Genomic DNA, 22,101 nt, shown 5'->3' with positions numbered 1-22,101 from the left:
CCTATTACATGTATATAATCAGATAGTAGATGTTGGTTGTTGAATGAAAAAGTCTTTATACCTTCAATGCATTGCACTTTTAAAATGAACACAATGTGTAACAGGTTGTAAAACTTTACTCCCGTGAAGACTCTATTTCAGGTGATCTAAAATAAAACATGTAACTTTTAAAAAATTTTAGTGACAATGAAAGCAAAATAACATTTGCAGGTTTTCTCAATTATTGTCTTTTGTGTTTTTTTTGTTTTTGAGACGGAGTCTTGCTCTGTCACGGGGCTGGAGTGCAGTGGCATGATCTCAGCTCACTGCAACCTCTGCCTCACAGGTTCAAGCGATTCCCCTGCCTCAGCCTCCAAAGTATCTGGGATTACAGGCACACGCCACCACGCCTGGCTAATTTTTTGTATTTTAGTAGAGATGGGGTTTCACCACGTTGGCCAAGGCAGTCTTGATCTCCTGACTTTGTGATCCGCCCACCTCGGCCTCCCAAAGTGCTGGGATTACAGGCGTGAGCCACCGTGCCCGGCCTCTTTTTTTGTTTTACATCATTGCATTTCGTAACTCATCCTTTGAAAAGTAAAGAGTAACTTTTATCCTGTTAGATTATTTTTATTTGTAGGATCTCAGTAGGGTTCTTCATGTTTTTCAAAAGACAAATACCATGTTCTTATTAGGAAAATTGTACAGAATTCATATCCCAAAGATGAGAAGCATTTCTTTCACAGGCATTAATGCTTGAACAAACACACAGGCACATGCGCTAATGTACTTTGAAATGTGCCACAGTGGGAGCAAAAAAGCTTTTATTATTTGGTACATGCGATGAGAACTCTGTGAAAGAGTAGATGTACTATATATGTTTGTTACTATTCCTCTCCTGTGATCCATGCAAGGGAGAACAATTACATCAGATAACCAACACCAAACTTGTCATTGGACCGTACTGAGGGTACAACAAAATAGGTGCGTGTAGCCCTGCCCTGTGGTAGTTTGTATTCTCATACACACTTACAGTGTATGAGTTTATAGTCTCATACAATAAATAAATTCTATTTAGAAGTGAAGATAAATAATGAAGAAGAAATTATAGTAGTAAGAAATTAATAATACCCAGTATGGTTTCTTCTATTTGATTTGTCAAAGAATTCTATGGTTTCATTTCATCCAAATAGTTGTTAGTTTTTATAATATTGTGAAGTGGGATTATTCGAGCATTTGGGGTCAGGGAGGAGCGGGAACCTCCTGTTTTAGTCCAATTTTAAGGAGCATGCTGAAATATAAAACCAATAAGGGAGAGGAGCTGGGAAACTCCTGTTTTAGACCAATCTTAAAGAGCATGCCAAAATATAAAACAAATAAAAGAGGCATGACTCTGACTGAGGAAAGGAGGCCTTCCAGAACCAGCCCACTTAGCTTCTCATTTTTTTCCACCCATAACATCTCCAAAGCACTGGGAGAAACATCCTAGATCTCTGTGGAACATCTTATGATAACCGTTTACAATTAGTGGCAACTAATATTGCTTACAAGTGGCTTTGTTTTGTTCGGTAATTTTTTTTTTTTTTTTTTTTTTTTGAGACAGTGTATCACTCTGTCTGCCCAGGCTGGAGTGCAGTAACACCGTTTCAGCTCATTGCAGCCTCAACTTCCTGGGCTCAGGTGATTCTCCCACCTCAGCCTCCTCAGTAGCTGAGACTGCAGATGCACACCACCACGCCCGGCTAATTTCTTTTGTATTTTTTGTAGAGATGGGTTTACCATGTTGCCCAGGCTGTTCTCGAACTCCTGGGCTCAAGCAATCAGCCCACCTCAGTCTCCTAAAATACTGGGATTACATCTGGGAGCCACTGCACCTGGCCTTGTTCAGTAATTTATTTTTAATTGTAACAATTTTACTTTTTGCTTTCTCAATATATGTCATAAATCATTTTATATTTTTGTCAACTGCCATTTTTCATGAATATTATATCACTTTAGCCATTCCATTTGGTTTTATATGGCTTATGTAAGCTTTAAAATTTTTGCATATTTCCTTTCCTTCTTAAACTGCTTTTTTTAAAAAAATTTCTTATTTGTGGTTTTTCTTGGCCTTATGGTTTTTATTTACTATATGTGAAGTTTTTATGTAGCTATCAATAGCCTTCAATATGTACACTTAAAAATCCTAGAGTAATAAAACATGTCATTTCTGCTCACCATCTTTTTCCTTGAGATTCTATATAATGTGTTGGATCATATGGAGAGGCAGTAAATGGACCTGCATAGAATCAGTTAATGAAATTCTTTTTATCTAAAGATCTCAGAGGATTCAATTCTTTGAAAAGTGATATGACTTGGAAGCCTTTTCTTTTTTAACTGTATCTTAGGCTCTGGTTTGGCTAGTTCATAACCCTGCCACATCTTCAGTTACTAGTTACACTCACATTTTAAGACAATCTAAGGACCCAGGATGTCAGTGGGATTACTGTTTATTTCCTTCTCTATTTACTATAAAATTTAAAATTTGCCATAATGCTTCTTTTTCTTAGGATTGAAGAATTCAAAGTTTGGAGATATACATATGTGCACACACACACATATACACACACACATACACATACATACATATGTAATGGAATATAGGTACTGCACTGTCTGGACTTTGGGGTTTTTAATAAGCCTTTCTTTTGCAGCTCATCATATCTTTACTGGTTCTGTTGTTTTTATAAACTTTGTATCTATACTGTAGTTCCTTTGGGAGAGGGCCATGGTCTTAAGGGTCATGTATGTGCACCTTTACAAAGGGGCAGTGAACCTACTGAGTGGCCATGTTTGTGGTGATGAACTTTGCTGCAGAATGTATTTCCTAAGGGCAGGCACAGTAGTGTATGCTAATTTTCTAACACCTTTCGTTGCCTACACAGGTGTACCATGTTTCCTTGGTTATCAGTATTTCCTAGTGTCTGTAATAGTCTTGCTGTGTACATTGGTCATACTCATTTTTTATTAAAAATAAAAACTTTGAAAAAGACAAAGTTCTGTAGTTCTGCCCTTGTACTGCTGTTTGCTTTCTTTATCTAGAGAGAAACTCATCATGTATGTTAAACTTAGACCTAAATATAAATTTACCTAGTCAGTCCTTCTGATAGAGATAACTTATTTACATCTGTTGGAGGGGGGCAAAGTAATGAACTGCTACGTGGCATTCCACGTCTCATTTCATGACATTCTCCATTAATAAATATCCTAAAAGTAGATTCACAGAAATAAGAAAGAAATCATTTAGAAGTGGGTCCAGAGAAACTTACTTCATTTAAAGTCAAAGTACCCTCTCAAATTGGTATAACAATGAAATTTTGTTTTGTGTTTGAGATACTGTTTTATGTCTCTTATGGAAGTCGTTAAGAACACATTTAGGTTGCAAGCCTTATAATAAAAATTGTGCACGAAACTGTAGGTGCTTGTTCAACATAAGACCTGTGGAAGTCCCCTTTATGAACTCATGTGTCATTTACTTTTTTTTGCAAAGATGTTTTCTACCATATGACCTAGCAGCTCTTTTCAAGTATGTGATGTTTCAGATTGGATGACACGTGGAATTTCTCTCTTATTGTATTAGTCATCTTTTGCTATGTAACAAACTACCTCAGAACTTAGTGGCTTGAAAGATTAAACATTTATTATTTCACAGCCCATGGGTCAGGAAATATGGGAGCAGCTAGGTTGGGTGGTGCTGGCTTGGGGTCTGTTATGAAGCTGCACTTAAGATGTCAGCCGGTTCTGCACTCATCTGAAGGGTTTACTGAGACTGGAAGACCCACTTCTGAGATGGCTCAGTCATATGGCTGTTGGCAGGAAGCCTCAGTTTCTCCCCAGCTGTTATTAGCAAGAGGCCTTTCCAACTGAGCTGCTTTGAGTGTCCTCACGACATAACAGGTGGTTTCCTCCAGAGCAAGTGATCCAAGAAAACAAGATAAAAAATACAGTGCTTTTTATGACCTAGCCTCAGAAGTCACATTTATACAGTATCCTATTATTACACAAGTCATCCCTATTCAGTGTAGGCAGGATTTACACAAGGTCTTAGATACTAGGAGTTAAGTATGATCGGGAGCCAGCCTGCTATTTTTAGCAGTAGTTTTTAGTTGAACTTCGTTAGAGAGATTTTTTAAGGTGGAATTTTTTTTTCCTTGTATACTAAGACTTTTGTTTTAAAGATAGGTATTTTATTCTATTATTTTCTATTACTATTTACTAAGTTGTGTGCATGTTTTCTCTTTAAAATATTAATTTTTTTTTCTGGCTTTTATTTATTGTATGGAAACTTTGTGTCCTAGATTCTACCTTTTGCTATGAGAGGGTTATCAGGCTGAAGTTGAGGGGTTTCTATTTCAAAAGTTGGAACAAATCTTTTCTATAAGTAATCTTAGAGGCATTATAAGGTATTCTTAGCTCCTGCTTGTCATCAGTTTACACAGAGAAATAAGTAAGTTGCTCAAAACTGTGGATGGTTTTTCCTCTAAAAATAGAAAGATAACACTGTCCTTGTTTCTAAAATTATATGTAGCAATAGTAATAATGACTAACATTATATAGAACTTATGTGCTGTCACTGTTCAAAGTGCTTTGCATATATAGAAACTTATTTAATCCTTACAGCAACTCTGTCAGGTAGGTACAGTTACTATCTTCATTTTACAAATGACCAAAATAATGCAGAGAGCCACTAAGTGGCTTATCAAGGTCACACATGTAATACGTGGCAGCGCTTGGATTTAAACCAAGTAGTCTGACTCAAGAGTTCATTTTCTACAGTGAGTGTTAGATCTCTGTTTAACCTGTACAGATATGAGTGACATATGTCATGTGACAACATCATATTCAAGCTTCAAAGGCAGCCAAAGAGACCTGAGGCTTACAGGTTTATTCATGTATAGTTGTTTGTATTTGTTCATGCATCCTTGCATGGATTATACAACTATCTGATAAACATTTATTGAGTTTCCTATAATGGGCCAAACAGTGAGAATATAAAAATGAAAAAAGAGATTAGTCTGTAACATCATGCAGTCCATATTATTGTGGGGAAAACAGAGAATGGGTTGTGGTTTCATTTTCTTGATAATGTCATTTGAAGCTCAAAGCTTTTTATTAATTTTGATTCAGTTCCATTTGTCTAATTTTCTGTTGTTGTTGCTTGTGCTTTAGGTGTCATAGGTCTTTTAAAATTTCTTCTAATGTGGTTTTGTAGTTTTTAATACATTCTTTCATTCTTTTAAATTCTTTCTGCATATTTTATTTTGTATACTAGATTAAATGGAGTTTCTTAATTTTATTATCAGAATGTTCATTGCTATCATATGGAATTCATTTGATTTTTATAAATTGATCTTGTGTTCTGCAATCTTGAACTTGTGTTTAAGCTTTAATCGTTTTTATGAATTCTTTAGGTTTCCTATGTAGAATATTATGTCATTTGCATATAGTAATAATTTACTTCTTCATATCCAATATGGGTGGCTTTTAAATCTTTTTCTTACCTAATTTCTTACCTAACTGTATTGGATAGATGCTCCAATACAATGTTGAAAATAAGGGCTGTGAGTGGACATCCTTGCCTTGTTCCTGATTTTAGGGCGAAACCTTTTAACCTTTCACCATTAAATGTTACCGGTGGGCTGGGTGCGGTGGCTCACCCCTGTAATCCCAGCACTCTGGGAAGCTGAGGCAGGTGGATCACATGAGGTCAGGAGTTCAAGACCAGCCTGACCAATATGATGAAACCCTGTTTCTGCTAAAAATACAAAAATTAGCTTGGCGTGGTGGCGTACACCTGTAATCCCAGCTACTGGAGAGGCCGAGACAGGAGAATTGCTTGAACCCGGGAGGCGGAGGTTGTGGTGAGCCAAGATCGTGCCATTGCACTCCAGCCCGGGAAACAAGAGCGAAACTACATCTCAAAAAAAAAAAAAAAAAAAAAAAAGAAAAGAAAAATGTTACCTGTGGGTTTTTTTGGAGATGCCCTTCATCAGATTGAGAAAGTTTCCTTCTATTCCTCGTTTCTTGAGTGCTTTCATCATGAAAAGTTGTTAAATTTTTAATATTTTTTCTATATCTGTTGAGATGATTATGTGATTTTTGTTTTTTATTTAATTGATATATACTACTTCATCGATTGATTTTCTTATTTTGAACCTACCTAAAATATCTGGAATAAATCCTACTTGGTCATGATGTATAATCATTTTTAAATGTCACTGCATTCATTTGCTGATACTTTGTTGAGTAGTTTTACATTAATAGTTATAATGGATATTGGGGTATATATCCATTCTGTGTTTTGTTGGTTTATATATGTGGATGAGATACCTTTGTCTGGTGTTGGTACCAGGGCCAATAATGGACTCCTAGGATGGGTTAGGAAATGTTTCCTCTTCTATTTTTTGAAGGATTGGTATTAATTCTTTAAATGTTTGGTAGATTTTATCAGTAAAGCTTGCTGGGTCTGGGATTTTCTTTATGGAAATGTTTTTGATTAACATTTCTCTTCAGTTTTTCTATTTCTTCTTCAGTCAGTTTTAGTAGTTTGTGTTTCTCCAGGAATTTGTCTATTTAATCTAGATTATTTAATTATCTAATTTGTCGGCACATATTAGTGCATAGTATCTTATTTAAGTCCTCTTTATTTCTCTAAGATTGATGTTAATGTCCCTTATTTCATCCTTCCTTTAATAGTTTGAGTCTTATCCCTTTTTTTCTTGGTCAGCCTAGCTAAAGGTTTATTGATTTTTGTTAGCCTTTTCAAAAAATCAATTTTTGGTTTTATTTATTTTTAAAATTATTTTTCTTTTCTCCATTTTATTTATTTTTTTTTTAGTCTTTATTATTTATTTCCTTCTGGTTGGTTTAGGTTCATTTTTCTCATATTTTTTCTAGTTTCTTGTGCTGAAAGATTAAATTATTGACTTGAGATCATTCTTCTTTTTAAAATAGAGGCATTTTCAATTATAAATTTCCCTCTACACATTACTTATCTGCATCCCATTAGTTTTGTTATTCTGTGGTTTTTTTAATTCATTCATCTCAATGTGTTTTTTGATTTCTCTTGTGAGTTTTTCTTTGACCCATTGTTTATTTAGTAGTACAGTTTTTAATTTTCACATATTTGTGAATTTTTACATTTCTTTCTGTTACTGATTTATAATATCATTCCATGATGGTGGGAAAACATCCTTGGTATGATCTCTGTACATTATTGAACATGGTTATTCACATTATTGTCCTTTTCAACTCAATTTATTTATTTATTTTTTTTAGTAATTTCTGTCTCTGTTGATTTTGTCTGTTTGGTGTGACATCTTTCTCAGGGGTTCCTTTTGTTCTTTGTACATGATTTACTTCAGCCCTTTGAGCATATTTAGAATATTTGATTTAAAGTCTTTGTCTAGTAAGTCCAGTGTTTGGACTTTATCGGGGACAGTGTCTATTAATTTCATTTTTCGGGTATACAGACCACAATTTCTTGTTTCTTTGCATGTCTCATCTTTCTTTGTTAAAACTGCACATTTAGAATAATATATTAACTCCAGAAATCAGGTCTCCCTACTTCAAAGTGTGGTGGTGTTGATGTTTATATTTGTGGAGTTGCCTGTTTGTTTAGCATCTTTCCTGAAAATTTTCTGTGAATTATGTATTCTTTGTCATAGGTGGCCATTGAGGTCTTTACTGAGTTAGCTTACTGGTCAGTTAATGATTGAACAGGAATTTACTTAAATGCTTTGAACGCATCAGTCTCCTAGCCTTTGCAGGGGTTCTCACTGTATGTCTTAGGCATAACTTGAAAGCTCTCATAGGAAGTGCCCAATTCTACTTGAGCTTTCACTTCCTGCTTTTGTAGAGCATCCAGTTCAGCCAGAGGTGTAGGAGTATTATCTCAGGTCTTTACTTACTATAGGCCCACGCCTATGTGTGTGCATAGCTTTCTGACTTTCCAGGAATATGTTGGAGATTTTCAGTGGCCCCCGTGGACACTTCATCCCCCAGTTTTAAGAAAATTTGTTTTAGGCAGCTGCAGTGTTAAATGGTTGCAACTGATTGTTTCCTTTGTATACCTAGAAAAAAGGCCATTTGCATCTGTGTGAGCTCTGAGGTCATTTAAAGGAAAGCTCTGAATGCCTGTGTTCAAGGAGCTGTCAGACATTCACATAGTAAGAGTTTACTAAGATGGTGATTTGGGGGAGTTCTAAAGCTGTTCTGTTCCTCCTTCATGTTGTTGCTAGTCTGCTGGTTTTTCATGTGTACTATGATTTTGTGGCTGTTGATATATCAACCTACTACAGAGTTGGGGAGAAGGGTTGAGAATAGGGCAATTTCACATACCCCAAAGCTCACTCTACTTACTGAGATTTCAGCCATTTTTCTTGATTTAATGCTCGGATCGTTGTATGCTCTTGTTTAATTTCCAGAGTTCTGAATAAGTTTGATGATTTTTGTCAATATTCTTACTGCTTGTGTGAACAGTTGGATTTCCGGAGACCTTTCCTCTGCTATTCTGTGATTTGGATTCCATTTGTTTTTTAGTAATTATTGTTTATGTAACTTTATATTTGTACCTTCCCCTACTGCCAAAGAAAACCCTTTTATCCTGCAGTTCAGTCATTTTATAAGATCAATTAACCCTGGAGTCCTAATGTATTTTTTAACTGCCTTAAAAAAAAAAAACTTTAATATGCTGCATACATTTTGCTACATTTAAACATCTATATACAACACTTTTAATGGCTGCCTGACATTCTGTAACATGTGTCAGAAATATACAACCAGGCTGGGCGGGGTGGCTCACGCCTGTAATTCCAGCACTTTGAGAGGCTGAGGCTGGTGGATCACCTGAGGTCAGGAGTTCGAGACCAGCCTGGCCAACATAGTGAAACCCTGTATCTACTAAAAATATAAAAATTACCTGGGAGTGGTGGTGCGTGTCTGTAATCCCAGCTACTCAGGAGACTGAGGCGGGAGAATCGCTTGAAGCTGAGAGGTGGAGGTTGCAGTGAGCCGAGATCGCGCCACTGCACTCCAGCCTGGGTGACAGAGTGAGACTGTCTCAAAAAAAAAAAAAAAGAAAAAAAGAAAAACACAACCAAATGCCTTTGGTTCATTTATTCTCAAAATGTATGCCAGGACTTTGCTAGTACATTTAGGCTTACTGCAGTATGTTTCTATTGTAAAAGTAATGCTGTCATCATTGATTTGCTGCCGAATATTTGTACCCATTTTTGCATAGTATTTTTATGAAGTTCTTAGAATTCAGCTATTACTTTGAGATTTCTGTCACTCCATTGATTTTACAATTGGGCAGTGAATTTATACTTATATCTGAATTAGTGTCTTTGATTTTTTTGAACTAAAGTTAAACTCTCAAGTATTTATGTAGAAATGTTTTTGTAATTTTTGTTGGATACATGACTTACTGAATAAAGTTCAAAGTTAACATATTTAATAAAGCTTATCATATGAATGACTGAAATTTATTTTTCAACTTGGCCCTTCTAAATTATACTTCATTATGAAATGTTAGATTAACTCATCACATGTCTGTTGGGAATGACTACAGTGGCTTAAATGAAAAGGTGTTTATCTTTCTCACCTAATGAGAAGCCTGGAGATAGTTAACTGGTTAGTTGGTTAGTTTTCCTTTTCTTTATGACCTCAAAATGGCTGCTCTAAAAAATACTAACAAAAAAGTTAATAAAAGAAGAGTGTTAGCTACTTTTCATTAGAAGTAGCCATTTTTATTAGACATATCCTAAGTCTGCAGTAGTCCTCTTTTCATGTCTTATTGGACTGTGCTATTATAAGGCCATCTCCAATTGAACTAGAAAGCTGGGAAAGTATGTATTTCTTTTCCAGCTTCTTATAGTTGTGCTGTTCAATAGAAATATAATGTGGACTATGTGTGTAATATCTAGTAGCCACATTAAAGAAAAGATGAAATCATTATTATAATTCTTTTTTTGAGACAGGGTCTTGCTGTGTCACCCAGGTGGGAGTGCAGTGGCTTGATAACTGGCTCACTGCAACCCCTGCCTGCTGGGCTCAAGTCAATTCTCGTGCCTCAGCCTCTCAAGTAGCTGGAAGTACAAGTGCGTGCTAGCAGGGTTGGCTAATTTCTGTATTTTTTTTTGGTAGAGATGGGGTTTCACTATGTTGCCTAGGCTTGTCTTAAACTCCTGAGCTCAAGCCATCTGCCTGCCTCAGCCCCCTAAAGTGCTGGGATTACACGCATGAGCCACCACACCTGGCCCAAGAGAAGATGAAATTATTATTATTTTTTTGAGGTGGAGTCTTGCTCTGTTGCCCAGGCTGGAGTGCAGTTGCGAGATCTCGACTCACTGCAAGCTCCACCTCCCAGGTTCACGCTATTCTCCTGCCTCAGCCTCCTGAGTAGCTGGGACTACAGGCGCCTGCCACCAGGCCCGGCTAATTTTTTGTATTTTTAGTAGAGACAGGGTTTTACCGTGTTAGCCAGGATGGTCTCGATCTCCTGAGCTCGTGATCCGCCCACCTCGGCCTCCCAAAGTGCTGGGATTACAGGTGTGAGCCACGGTGCCTGGCCAAAATTATTTTTAATAACATTTTATTTAATGCAGTGTAATAATGTTTCAACATATAATAAGTATAAAATATTGTCAAGGAAATAGTGCACATTCTTTAGTTTTTGCTAAATCTTCAAAATCTGGAATATATTTTACATTGAAAGTCTCTCATTTTTGCTTAGCTGCGTCTCAACTGCTCAGTATCCACATGTAGCCAATGGCTGCCTCATTTACTGCATGTGGTTGTTCGCTTTCTTTACCTGTCACTTATAATATACTGAATTAAATTTTCATAATGCAAGTGGACAGGAATCAGGAAGTTTTTGTTAGATATATGGTCGTTAATTGAATAAATTTAAAGTTTTCATGTTTATTAAAGCTTGTCATATGAATAACTGAAATTTATCTTTTAACTTGGCCCTTCAAAATAGACTTCATTATGAAATGTTAGATTAATTTATTTTGTATTTGTTCTGGATGAGCACTGTGAGATGTAGTCACTGAGATGTTTCTGCTTTTCTGAGATATTTCTTTGTTTTTCCTGAGTTACGTATTTCTTAAGTTATCTATTCTTTTTATTGTTCCTTAGTCATTTCTTTGCAGTATATGTGTATTTTGAATCAGTTACTATTGACCACATATTCTCAGCCACCATGGGAATGAAGTTACTGATGATAAGATTAGGGGCTAACGTTAGTATTCATTTGTTTGATCTGCTAATAACATTCTTTGAGGATATTTTTTCCTGTTCTGAAATTCCTTCATTCAGTATCCCCATATTGCCTGACTGGGAAGTCTTAAAAGGGAACACTTTAATATTTTTCTTTTTACTATATCATGAAAATTCTACTTGGCTCACTTATGATTTTTAAAAATCTTTTAAAGTTTTTTAAAAAATTCTTTTATGGGAATTTTTAAATCAAGTTACATTATTTGTTATCTAGTGGTATTGAAAAGTGGCTGTTACTTTTTAGTTGGCTTTAGTATTCTGAATCAGGCAAAGCTTGTGAATTTTCAGTAGAATTTTTATTATAATGACATAAATTATCCATTTTTTCCCTAAAATCTTGAAATCCTTGGATGAAAGTTCTTTAGTATTGCATACGGTTCACTTGACACCTGCAGGAGAGGGAGAATTCCCCAAGGGCAAACTATTTTAATATTTTGAGCAGGAGGCAGGAACAGTTTAGTTGAGAAAGGACTTATTCTTTGATTTTAATATGTCTGGAGTTTTTACCCACAAATGGTCACTATTTTAGGAAAGGGGTGGCTTTTTCTTCAATAATGCCAGAGCATTAAAAAGATAACTACTTTCTATCAGTGTTAACAGCTGTATAAATAGGAAAAAATATATGAAATAAGGTAAATCTATTTCAAAATGGAGAGAATTGGGGAAAAGCACGTTTTGAAGAGATGATGACTGTCAATCTGAATTGAACAAAACACATCTTGTACAAAATACATAAAAATAACTCTTTTCTCCCCTGCCTAAGAAAACTCCTAGGGAACAAGAGATGGAAGGAACTTGGGTCCCTAAATGACCTTACAGCATTAATCCATTAATCTGCCCCACCAACGTGTGTTTTATGAGCTCTAAGGATTTTTTTTTGCTAGCCGAAAACAACGTAATGATGAAAAGCACAAGTCTTTGTTCATCTTAAGTGAAATGCCCAACTCTTCATTATTCATCTTCAGATGAAATGCACTCTCTTTGTTATTTATAGCTGTGAATGAGAGAAAGTCCCCATGTAGGGCCACACAGGGAGATTTACCAGAGGACAGGTGAACAGCAAGCTTCAACAGTAGGGAACAGTTTATGCATGATGAGGAGGGGAGAGTTAGCTAGGTTTCTTGGGATCCCTATGGATTAGCTAATTTGAGTACTTTTTGCGGCTCCTGTATACGGGTTTTCTCACTTTGTAGGATAGCTGGCCCTGGGGCAGTTAGGGTAGATACATAATGGTCCAGTGTGAGAGCTAATCCGGGAAGTGGTTGGGGTATAGATCTGCTACTCAAGAAGAACTAACCAGCCTCTAACCAGGGCCTCAAAATTGGGTTAAAAAAAAAATGACTAGGCCATCTGGGTGCGGTGGCTCATGCCTGTAATCCTAGCACTTTGGGAGGCCAAGGTGGATGGATATCTGAGGTCAGGAGTTCGAGACCAGCCTGGCCAACATGGTGAAACCCTGTGTCTACTAAAAATGCAAAAATTATCTGGGCATAGTAGCGGGCACATGTAATCCCAGCTGCTCGCGAGGCTGAGGCAGGGAGAATTGCCTGAACCCGAGAGGCAGAGTTTGCAGTGAGCCAAGATCATGCCATTGCACTCCAGCCTGGGCGACAGAGTGAGATTCTTCTAAAAAAAAAAAAAAAAAATTAAAAAATTATTCACTGTTGCTGATAAGCTCAGCCTTCAGTTCCTGTCCCCTTCCTGGAGGTTGAGAGTTGGGACTGAAAGTTTCAATCCTCTAATCATATAGCTGGTCTCCCTCCCAACCGACCCCCATCGTCAAGAGTTCAAGGCTGTAGTAAACTATCAGGACACCACTGAACTCTAGCCCGAGTGACAGAGCAAGATTCCATCTCTTAAAAAAGCAAAAAGAAAAAAAAATAGCTTTTATTTTATGGTTTTCAAGAAAAAATGAAAATGGAAATTGAGAAATACCATGGAACAAAAATGAAAACACATCATATCAATACTTGTAGCATATAGCTGAAGTGTTATTGATGAGCAGTTTTTAGCCTTGAATGTTGTATTAGGCCGTTCTTGCATTGCTATAAAGAAATACCCGAGACTGGGTAATTTGTAAAGAAAAGAGGTTTAATTGGCTCACAGGTCTGCAGGCTCTATAAGCATAGCACTGGCATCAGCTCAGCTTCTGGAGAGGCCTCAAGGAGCTTTTCCTCAAGGCAGAAGACAAAACAGGAGAAGGCAAGTCACATGGCCACAGCAGGAGCAAGAGAGAGTGGGGAGGCAGGTGCCACACACTTAAACCACCAGATCTCATGAGAACTCACCCATTATCTCGAGGAAAGCACTAAGGGGATGGTGCTAAACCATTTATAAGAAATCTGCCTCCGTGAGTTATTCGGCTCTAACCAGGCCCCACCTCCAACACTGGGAATTACAATTCAACATGAGATTAGAGGGGACACATATCCAAACTGTATCACATGCAGATAGTAGAAAAGAGTTATGATGGAAAATTGATTAGTTAAATATTAGATTTTAAATGTTAGGAAAAGTATGCCTTAGTAAACACAAAGCAAGTAGAAGGAAGAAAGTAATAAAGATAAATATAGGAATAATGGTATCAAATACAAAGGTAGGATAGAGACTCTCAAAACCAACAGCTTTATTTTTTAAAAAAGATTAACAATATAAACTGACCTCTCAAAAAATTTACCAAGCAGATAAGGAAGAGTTAAACAGAGAAACAATATTCACAATGAAAAGGAGAACATAACTGTAAATAAGTAGAGATTAAAAGAGAAAAAAGAAATATGCTATAAGAAAGTGCACGGCAATAAATTTTAAAACTTCCCAAATGGAATGTGTTCTAGAAACACCATAATTTACTGTTTTGGGTTGAATTATGTCCCCTCAAAATTCATACATTGGAGCTCTAGCCCCTGCTACCTCAGAATGTGACTGTTTGGAGATATAAACATAGTGTTTTAAAGGTAGGGTCTTTAAAAAGGTAAATTAAAATGAGGCCGTTGGGTGAACCCTAATCCAGTCTGACTGGTGTCCTCATAAGGGAAGTAAATTTTGATGTAGAAAGGGATACCAGGGGTGTGTGTGCACAAAGGAAAGGCCCCGTGAGGACAAAGCAGCAGGAGGATGGCCTTCTGCTAGCCAAAGAGCAAGGCCTCAGGAGAAACCAGACCTGCCAACACCTTGGTCTTAGACTTCCCACTGTCAGAACTGTGGAAAGAGAAATTTCTGTTACTTAAGCCACCCAGACTATGGTATTTTATATGGCAGACCTAGCAAAGAAATAGTTACTGAAAGTGACTTAGAAAGAAATAGAATAATGAAATAGACTTATAACAGTTCTTAAGCTTTTTATTGTTGTTATTTTTGTTGCCTCCAAGGAAGGGAAAATTATTTAATTTAAATTCTCCCTAATGTGAGAAATTAAATACTAAAGAGTAAGATTTTGTTGGGTAGAATTGAGCTTTGAAGGGCCAGACCTTATTGTAATAGCTAAGATTTTTTTTGCCCCTTGCTGTCTTGAGAACCAGTTTCACCTCCCTAGGAATGCATAATCAGTAGCCTTTAAGAAAGTAAATCATTTTTCAGAAATCTTCCTTTTTCTTTTCATGTTCTCCAAAAAGAGAATAGCTCTCTAGCTAGTTAATAGGCACATTTTATCAAAACTTAAAGGAAGATATAACTCCTGCCTTATAAAATAGGAAAAGCTCCTTGATAAATTTTATGAGATTGGTATAATTTTATAAAAGTTGATGAGGTTAGTATGAAAAAATCAAATTTTAAGCCAGGCTCAATATTTTTTTTTCGTGTATTCTTTTGGAAACATGGAGAATGAGAATGTAAATGAGTCATGGATAAGGTATCATGTAAAGTTTCACTTGGCTACAAATAAAAGAAAACCCATCGAAACAGTGGTTTCAATAAATAAAGGATTTTTTCTTTTCTTTTTTTTTTTTTGACGGAGTCTCACTCTGTCTCCCAGGCTGGAGTGCAGTGGCGCGATCTCAGTTCACTGCAACCTCTGCCGCCCAGGTTCAAGCGATTCTTCTGCCTCAGCCTCCCGAGTAGCTGGGATTACAGGCACCTGCCATTGCACCGGGTAATTTTTGTGTTTTTAGTAGAGACGGGGTTTCACCATCTTGGCCAGGCTGATCTTGAACTCCTGACCTCATGATCCATCCACCTCAGCCTCCCAAAGTGCTGGGATTACAGGCGTGAGCAACCATGCCTGGCCAGGATTTATTTTATACACCAAAAACTCTGGGGATTGGAAGTGTTTTCCTAGGCTTTAACAGTCATCAAGGATATGGATTCCTTTTCTATCCCTCTGCTGTATTTGGCAGAAGACATTTATCCAAATAATCATAATATAGGTGGTATTCCTCTAGGTATCATGTCTACACTTGTATGTAAGAATCAAAAAAGAAGAGGCTTTAAAAAAGTTTCTAGGCCAGGTGCAGTGGCTCACGTCTGTAATCCCAGCTCTTTGGGAGGCTGAGGTGGGAGGATCACTTGAAGCCACAAATTTGAGACCAGCCTTGGCAATAAAGCAAGAACTCATTGCTACAAAAATCTCTAAAAAATAATGTTTTTTGTTTTTTTTTTTGGAGACAGAGTCTTGCTCTGTTGCCAGGCTAGAGTACAATGGTGTGATATTGGCTCACTGCAACCTCCGCCTTCTGGGTTCAAGCAATTCTCCTGCCTCACCCTCCCGAGTAGCTGGGACTACAGGCACACGCCACCACATCTGGCTAACTTTTTGTATTTTAGTAGAGACAGGGTTTCACCTTGTTGGCCAGGATAGTCTCGATCTCCTGACCTCGTGATCCGCCCACCTCGGCCTCCCAAAGTGCTGGGATTATAGGCGTGAGCCACTGCACCCAGCCTAAAAAACATACATATTTTTTAAGTTTCTAGAAGCTTGGTCCCGTGACATCTGTGTAATCTCATTGGCCAGAACTTGGTCACACAACCATTCCTGCTGCTGTGGAGCCTTATGAAGTTAAAAATCAGGGTTTTATTATTAAGAAAGGAAGAGAGACTAGATATTGGTGGTCAGTTAGCATCATGTGCCAGGACCAAGTAGTGTTTAATCTTAGAAATGCAAGGATGATTTAAAATGAGAACATACATTAGTGTAACTCATCACATTCACAAATTAAGGAAGAAAGAAAAACCATATAACCATTTCAATAGGTGCAGAAAACATTTGGTGAAGAATTCATCACCTATTCATGAAAAGCATTCTAATAAAATGGAATTTTCTTAATCTAATAAAATATATCTACCAAAAATCTACAGCAGATATCACATTAGAATCAGACCCTTCAGTTCGAGGGACAAGAAAAGGAGATACTGATTATATCAACTCCTTTTTTTTTTTTTTCAGACAGAGTCTTGCTCTGTCACCCAAGCTAGATTTGCAGTGGCATGATCTCGGCTTACTGCAACCTCTGCCTCCTGAGTTCAAGTAATTCTCATGTCTCAGCCACCTAAGTAGCTGGGATTACAGGCATGTGCCACCATGCGCAGCTAATTTTTATATTTTTAGTAGAGATGGGGTTTTGCCAAACCAGTAGAGATGGGTTTTGCCCAGACTGTTTTTGAACTCCTGGCCTCAAGTGATCCGCCTGCCTCAGCCTCCCAAAGTGCTAGGATTACAGGGGAAAGCCACTGCGCCTGGCCAATAAACTCCTATTTAACATTGTACAGGTGACCTAGCCAAAGCAATAAGGCAAGAAGTAATAGGTGTGGATGGCAATGGCAGAAATGAAAAAGTTTGCATTTCTAGTGAATTAAAATGAATTTCTAGTAAATCGAAATGAATTCTTAGATAAACTACTAAAAGTCATTAAAAATATAGTTGTAAAGCTGGAGACATGATCAACATATGGAGAGCAATAATTTTATCTATAGAGCAGCAATAACTAGTTAGAACATTGGTCTAATGTAAGGTAAATATTATACTCTAAAGTACCTGGGAAAGAACCTAATAGCAGATGGACAAAATTGTAAAACTTGGATCATAAAATGAAGCTCTAAATAAATATTAGCATAAATAATGTCAATACACAAAAATGCTTAATAATGTAAAGATATTGATTCTTGCTATATTATTAATCTCTAAACTCAACAAAATTTCCATAGACATCTCAACAGAATTTTAATGGATTTTGACAAACTCATCCTAAAATTTATTTAGAAGAATAAACTGTAAAATACACAAGGTGATTTTGGAGAAGGAAAAATATGAAGGGAGACTTACTTTACCTGATATAAACCCCATACATCCATGAAAGTTCAACAATGCGATATTGGTATGGTGCTAGACATATTGTCAGTGGAACAGAGTTGAGGGTCCAGAAATGACTTATATACACCCCCGCCCCACACACACATACATATATGGAGTTAGATTTATGAAAGTGTAGGCTTTCCAGAGCCACAGGGTGACCTCATCAATAAATGGGCTTCCATTATTTTTATAAAAGTTATTGGAAGCCACTTTTTATGTGATAATAAGTTCCCAGGTGTGAATTGTGAAAGACACAAAGGTTGTACTTTTAGAGCAAGGGTGTTCAAACTTTCTGATCTCAAGGTCCTTTATATTTTTAAAATTTTGAGAACCCCCGAGAGCTTTTGTTTGACCTTATATGCTTATATTTGTTTTGTGTGTTTACATCTCTTGATAGTTATTATATTAGAAAGTAAAAGATACATTAAGTGTATTTATTTTATTAATTTTAAAATAATCCATTACAGGCTAACATAAATACTATATTTTTAATAAAAATGACTTTTCCAAAATAAAAATAATTGAGTGAAAATAATAGCATTGCTCTACATTTTTGGAAATCTCTAAATTTTGGCTTAATAGAAGACACTTGGATTCTCTACCCACTTTTGCCACCAATATATTGCAATATTACATATATAATGTAGCCACTAGAAAACTCATGTTATGTTTGTGAGACAGTGAAAGGCAAAATAGTTTTAACTTCATGGTCTCTTAATTTTCCTATATCACAATCTGAGAACTACTATTGGAGAGGAAACTTGAGGAGAGTATGTGTTTCTGATTTCAGGGAAGGGAGGCTTTCTTCAGTAAGACATAAAAATATAAAATGCATGCACACATAAAATCAATTTGATCCATTAAAGTAACAATCTGCTCATCAAAAAACAACAATAAACAAGGTGAAAAGAAAAGCCAAGACTTGAGAGAAGACATTTGTAACACATGTATCTGACACAAGATATGTATCTAGAATAAAGGACTATTACTTATCAATTTAAAAAACCCTCATTACAGGAAATTAGGGTATCTAATTAGGGAAATTCAAATTTAAACCCCAATTATATGCCACGTCACATGCATCAGACTTGGGTAACAAGAGTTAGATAACCTTACTTATCAGTGAAGTATACAAAGCATTGATAATTCTCTGCCCTCTTGAGGTGGGCATAAGTTCTTATAACTACTTGGGAGAGCAATTTGACAATATCTAGTAAAATTGAAGGTGCACTTGGTGTACAATTCACCAGTTCAGCTTTTAGATGATACCCTAGTGTTATGGGATCCTTGGGGTGTTGCTTTTCTGGCCAGAAACCTCTGTGGCCAGTGGCACCTTTGCCCAAGTTTTGCTCCAGTCCACTGGGCTCATTCCACTTGGCTCATGCTACCAGGCTGGATCCCATGCCTGCCAAGGATGAGCCAGGTGTGGAGCGGTGAGGGGTGTACGAGCAAGTGTATGGTCTGGGCACTGCACAGTCAGACATGCTGGCTGCTGCAACAGGGTGGGCAGCTCCAGGTGTTGGCATGGGTGCCAGCTCTCTGTGAGGCTGCAGCTGGACCAGGTGCACTGTAAGTAGCTTCCACAGCTGGCACTGGGGAACGTGGTGGCACCCGGAAGCTTGGAGATGCCAGGAACCACAGGACCCCAAAGAGGGAGTCAGCCCTGGCTCAGGGAGCTCCCAGGTCTGGGCTCCCCAAAGGGCCACAATGTGGTGGGCAAGGGGCACGTTTCAGCCCTATTTGTGTTACAGCTCTTTTAGCCCCACCATTTTATGGGTCCCATGTTCTTGTCCGGTGATTGGGAAGAGTGAGGCATGCAGTCAAGTGGAGGGTGAGCAAAATGAAGAAAAGCTTTATTGAGCAGTGGAACAACTTAGAGGAGACCTGCGGTGGGTAGCTTCTTTCTGCAGCCAGGTTATCCTGATAAGTGTTCAGCTCCTAGCAGGGAGGAGACCGTGGAAGCTCCCCTCTACAAGCAGGTCATGCCATCGTCTCTGCAGCAATCAGCAGAGAGGAATTTCTGGAGTGGGTTACTCCTCTCTGCACCTGGTTATGCTGACATCTGCAGTTCTTAGCAGAGAGGAAGCCTTGGAGTGGGTAGCTCTTCTCTGCAGCTAGTCATCCCGATGCCTGCTCAGCTCTGGCTGATCCTGGGGCTTTTATGGGCCTCAGGGGTGAGGAAGTGCATGCCCATTGGTCCATAGGCAGGCTCAAAAAAGGCACCACACGTTCCCACTCCAGTCTACACAGGACTGGCAGTCCAGCCACCAGCCTTCAGGCCCTCCCTGGCCTGAAAGTGGGGCCTCACCAGGGACCTGCCCCCTTCTGCCGAGAAACCTGTCTGCCTCCTGCCCATTCATGGCACCTAGGCTGTAGGTGCCAAGAGGGCCTGCAGGCCAGTGCCAGGCCGCCCTCAGCCCTGCCTTGCCTTCCCTTAGGTGCTCATCAATGCCCAGAGTCTGGAGGGGGCCGAGGCTGCAGGGGGCTGGCATGTTTGCACTGCCCTGAGCATGTGCACACATGGCTGGGCTGTTACAGCATCTGGGCTCAACCCTGACTTTGCTCCAAGATCATAGTGGATACTGACAGTAGGGAGAAACCAAGAATCAGGAGCAGGTACTTCCAAGCCTGCGAGGGCAGGGAGGGGGTTTCTTGGGCCCCCAAGAGTATAGAGATGCCTGGGTCTGCAGCCACAGTTTGGGCGGCCGCAGCTGTGCCAGAGGTGCAGGGCTCCTGCCTGCTCTCGGCCCCCCGAGAGCACAGAGAGACCTGGGTCCACAGCCACAACTTGGGCAGCTGCAGCTGCACTGGGAAGGGCGGGGCTCCTGCCTGCTCTATGGAGCAGGAGGCCTGGGTCCGCAGCCACAACTTGGGTGGCTGCAGCTGCACCCAGGATGGTGGGGCTCCCCCCTCCTCCCAGGCCCCAAGAGTACAGAGATGCCCTGGTCTTCAGCTGTGGCTTGGGCGGCTGCAGTGGCATCCAGGGAGCTCCCACCCAAACTCGGAAAGGGTGGGACTTCCTCTTGTTCCTGGCTCCTGCCGACCCCACAGAGCATGCAGCCCGGGTGTACCTACCTGCTGCAGCTGGCGTGATAACAGCAGCCACTCCAGATGGCCCACTGCTGCCATCACTAGATTAGAGCTTTCTTACTAGGGTACCACAGACAGGTTACAGATTTGCCATGGTAATGAGTCTTCATCCTAAAGGTGTTGGTGGGGCCTGGACTTAGCCATAACCTCTGGCCGATAACCTCTGGCTGCCAGGAGTCTTGTCCAGTTACTTCAATGTATGTATAGAAATAATATTTCTATATGTACCATGATGTCAAAATGATTGGGAAGCTCTTTCCTAGAGACATACTTTAATTTCACTGCAGCACTGTTGCATTAAAAAACTGTTATGGTAGGATTTTAATTCATAAATGTAGAAATAAAGAGGGAAATAGAAAATAACCTTTAGGCGAGAACTAGTAATAATTACTGTAAACAAGATCCACTGATAAGTGCTGAAATTAGTGCATAACATTATGAGGAGAAACAGGATTTATACATAGTTCCAAAGCATTTCCCTCAAGATGTTTATTAACTACCAAGGGAAAGATGATAACATTATAAAGTAGGAGCTACTGTAACTAAGTGATCATGGTTGTTACCACCAGCAAGAAGATACATTGACATCATGAATCCTGTGCTATGGTGCTTTAAGAAAGTCACAACATTATTTCTATGATATTCTTGCCAAAAATGCATTACTTCTGTCCATTCATGGGAAAGTATTAGACAAATCGAAATTGAGGGACGTGTGACAAAATAACATAAAATTTATTGAGATCATAAGAAATGAGGAATGAGTGAGGAAGAAACAAGCTAAGGAGAAATGACAGTGAAATACAAGGAAGACTAAAATTACTTCACTTTGGGTATCAGGGAGATAGTTTTTGAAGTAAATTAAGGTTACACAAAGCTTTGTTGTTCCTGAGCAGCTACTCACTGCAGGTAGGGCTCAGTTACACTAAAGAGTGTGTGAAATCATAAAAACCTTAAGCATTTAGCTGTACAAGACACAGGGGAGAAAACCTTTTAATCAGCACTTATCTTCATTAAGACAAATTAACTGACAAATATCTTTTTGAAACTTGGGGAAGACAAATCCTGAAATGTTTCTAGCGGTAAGGGAACAGTAAATGGAAATCATCTGTATAGTACCCAGTATTACTAATTTAACATGTGTAACAAAAACTTCCTTTAAACTTAGCAGTTGTGCTTGGTCTGAATTGTTTTACTTAACATTCAGTGGTCATTTATAAACTCATTATCTCCTTATCTAATTTCTCCATAATAAATTTCTTGTTAATAAATTGTATTACCGTAGATGTTTTTAGGAGCCTATCCCTCAGAATTGAGGAGTTACTATACAGTTTGGTTATACTGATTTATTATACTGATTGTTTTTAGTAATACGTGGAGAGAGAGTTAAATAATTATTTGCTTTTAGAGTTGCGATGAACTAACTAAAA

General features: G+C 38.3%; 1 protein-coding gene across 8 annotated transcripts in view; it reads left to right on the top strand.

The window, feature by feature from the left end:
• The window catches only part of PHKB (phosphorylase kinase regulatory subunit beta), a 244,416-nt gene that overhangs the window by 54,698 nt on the left and 167,617 nt on the right, over window positions 1-22,101 (top strand). The window lies entirely within an intron of this gene.

This window comes from Nomascus leucogenys, chromosome 2 (assembly GCF_006542625.1).
Source record: "Nomascus leucogenys isolate Asia chromosome 2, Asia_NLE_v1, whole genome shotgun sequence".
NCBI lineage: Eukaryota > Metazoa > Chordata > Mammalia > Primates > Hylobatidae > Nomascus > Nomascus leucogenys.
This window is presented reverse-complemented; position numbering and strand designations above follow the sequence as displayed.